The sequence below is a fragment of the Heterocephalus glaber genome, unplaced genomic scaffold (assembly GCF_053883595.1).
Source record: "Heterocephalus glaber isolate CG9 unplaced genomic scaffold, H.glaber_assembly_v1.0 deba00001613, whole genome shotgun sequence".
Taxonomy (NCBI): Eukaryota; Metazoa; Chordata; class Mammalia; order Rodentia; family Bathyergidae; genus Heterocephalus; species Heterocephalus glaber.
Window position 1 is genome coordinate 23,989,030 of NW_028258384.1, and position 3,510 is coordinate 23,992,539.

General features: G+C 46.2%; 1 pseudogene; it reads left to right on the top strand.

Moving 5' to 3' along the window:
• Window positions 1-600: 600 nt before the first annotated feature.
• LOC101724653 (actin filament-associated protein 1-like 2 pseudogene) lies at window positions 601-3,018 on the top strand (annotated as a pseudogene).
• Window positions 3,019-3,510: the final 492 nt, after the last annotated feature.

The window sequence follows — 3,510 nt, forward strand, 5'->3', positions numbered from 1 at the left end:
GAAGAAATTAGAAAGGTCACTACATGTTACTAAATACAACAATTAAATAGAAAGGGAAAAAATCATAAATACATATGCCCTGAATATTGACAAACATATTTTCATCAAACAAAATCCACTGATCATGAAAAAGAAAAGAGGCAGGGCTGGAGATTTAGCTCAATGACACCATGCTTGCCTCCAAAGTGGAAGGTCCTGAATTTCATCCCTGGTACTGGAAAAAAACAAAAAAGCAGAGAGGCAAAAATATAACAATTATGAAGTGTTTCAATAACTCACTTTCACAAATAGACAAGTCAAACAAGGAAATATCAAAGTTGAATCACAGCTTTGAACAAATGGACTCAACAGATGTAGCTATCTATAGATTAGAATGTTTTATTTAACAATTGAATACACATTTTCCTCAACTACACAAAGAACTTTCTCCAAAATAGACCACATTTTAGGTCATAAAGCATACTTAAATAAATGCAAAAGAATTAAAATAATCCCCTGCATACTATTAGAACATGGCAAAATAAAACTAAAAATAAATTACAACAGAAACCATAGAGAAGGGGGCTGAGGGATAGTCCCAGCTTTCCCCTTCTAGGGGACATGAAACCCAGAAAAGGCAACAGAAGCAATGTGGGCCTGGAAGCCCTGGGTCAGCTGTTGATGGAGCTGCATGACTTCCTCAGGATTCTGGCCCAGGAGAACCTGAGCAGCACAGCTGTCATAAAGAGTGGCCTTGAAGATCTCCTTCAGCTTTACACCAAGAGCAGCAGTTCTGATGAGGAGTACATTTACATAAACACAGTCACAGCCAACAATCAACAGAATGCTGAGTCTCAGGACAAAGTGTTCAGGAAGAAGGAGACCAACAGGCAGCAAAGTCAGCACTCCTTGGTCCCTCAGAAAAGCCTTCCAGATTTTCCACCATTCAAAATGATTCCAGAACAAAAACATCTTGGTGTCCCAAAGATCAAGTCTCCAGAGGGTTATTATGAAGAGGATGAGCCATATGACACGTCTGTCAGTGAGGATGGAGAGGCTATGAGCACCTCTTATAAGTCCTATGAAGAAGAGGAGAGTAGCGAGGGCAAGTCAGCTTCTTAACTGTGGCCCTCCCCAGAGCCCAGCATGTGTGATGCCCACATCTATGCCTTCCTGTCTCACAAGACATGAATGGGGCAGTGAGTCATGGAGCAATTTGTGATCAGAGACACCAAGCTCCTGTGGTATAAATCCTCCAAAAACCACAGTCCTCAGCTGCATATAAACTTGCTTGGCAGCAGTGCCACTCATGAGGACAAGGAAGTGCAGAAGCAGGAGCACAGGTTGAAGATCATACCCATGAATGCTGATATGATTTGCTGGGCCTGAAGAGCAAGGATCAAGCTGAGCAAAGACTTAGGGTCATCTAGGAGGTGAGTGATTTGCCTACCAAAGGAGTATCTGAGGGAAACCATTATATCCCAGAAGATCAGCACCTGAACTGTCAGAAAGCAGATATAGCTGAGACGTACCTGTCAGCCTCAGAATATTAGAGCTCCATGGATGGCCACTCCAAGGTCTCCAAGACCAAAGACCTCAAGAACTGTTCTATCAACCCAAAGCTGAGCAAGTTGATTAATCTGGGAAGGAAGAAATCCACCTCACTGGAGCCCTGGGAGAGGTCCCTGGAGGCCTCTGGTTACCTGAATGTGCTGGTGAACAGCCAGTGGAAGTCACACAGTGCTTGTTAGGGACAGTCATCTACATTTCTACCAGGATAGGAACCAGACCAAGGTGGCTCAGCAGCCCCTCAGCCTGGTCAGCTGTGAGGTGGTCCCTGACCCAAGCCCCCACCACCTCTACTCCTTCCATATGCTCCACAATGGAGAGAAGATGGCTAAGCTTGAGGCTAAGTTTTCAAAAGAGACTAGGCCTTCTGCTTTCTGAGTTGGGCTCCAAGACAGACCCAGAAGAGTTCACCTATGACTGTTTCGATGTTGACCAGGTTTATTGTATTCTTAATGTGGCCCAAAACACTCATACTTATGCAGAGAAAGTTCTCAGAGCTCAAAACATACGTCTATGGCCTACCCAACTGGGCCTGCCAGGAGGAACTCTATGATGACATGAAGATGTCAGAACTGATGCCACCAATATAACGTGACCTTCATTGATGCCCCCAGTGAGAATGAGCCTGGTAAACTACCTGAACCTCATGTCAGTTAAGCCTTTCCTGCATGGCCCCAGCAGTGTGCAGACCCATGGCTCCTCACCCATGTCACTACTACTGTATGACATAGCCAAGGCCCTCCCTGCATACCCAGGCCCTACCCCAGAGGAGCCCTATGCAATGTCTCCAGAGAACAAGGAGGAGGAGAGGCAGTTGGCAAGCCAGAAACCAAAGGAGACTGCCTTGAAAATCACCACTGTCAAACTGCAGGCTAAGCAGCACAGAACTTTCTTCCATCCAAACTTCACCAACACTGTGGCTGCTGTCCCAGCCCATCAGTTAAGGACCAGCTGTAGGTGACTAGTACAGAGATCAAACTTGGTAGAGACTAGGGTGAAGCAGTACACAGAAAAGAAGGAAAGATGCAAGAAGATGAAAGAAGAGATCAGAGGGCATCTGGGTCAGCTCTGGAAAGAAAAGCAGAAGCTGAAAGAGACTTTATTGAAATTCATAGACATAGCATCTTGGCCAGCTTGGAGCAGAAGCTGAAGGAAGTTGATGAGGAGTGATGGTTCAATGAGAGTAGGTATGTGGACCTTAAGCTCAACATCATAGAGGTGAAGGACACACTGAAGCAAGCTGAGGCTAGGCCTGTAACACTGGGCACTACAGTGGACACTACCCACCTGAACAAAGCAATCCCCCACCCTACAGCCACTCCCCCACCATAGGCTACATACCTGTCAACTCTGCTACCACCTTCAAGAAACACACCTATTTCAGTCATGGTCATAGGCAAAGGCACTGTCTTCCAGAAAGCTAAGGAATGGGAGAAGAAAGGAGCAAGTCAGGAAACAAGAGTCATCTAGGGCAGTGAAGCTCAGCCGGTCCGGTCCCAGCACCCAGAAGGAAGCTCTCCCGCTACCATCCCAGGCTCCTAGGTCCAAGAAGGTGAGCTGGTCCCAGCACCTGGAAGGAAGCTCCCTGCCTCCATCCCAGGCTCCTAGGACAGTGAAGCTCAGCTGGTCCCAGCACCTGGAAGGAAGCTTCCCTGCTGCCATCCCAAGCTCCTAGGGCACAGAAGGTGAGCTGCGTGGGTGCCAGAAGTGCACTCCCCCCCAGTGGAAATGAAAAGACACATAAACAAACCTCAAAAACAGACTTCCAGATCACCTACAGCAACCCCAAAGAGAAATGAGATGGAACACTCTGATACTCAACCACCTGGACTCTCTGAACTGACAACAAAAGAGGATCTGGGAAAAATGAAATCAGAAATAATTACTCAGATAGCAGCAAAGATTTTGCTTATGGTGCAAGACATGATTAATAAATCTAGAGAGGACACAGATTAAAAAAAT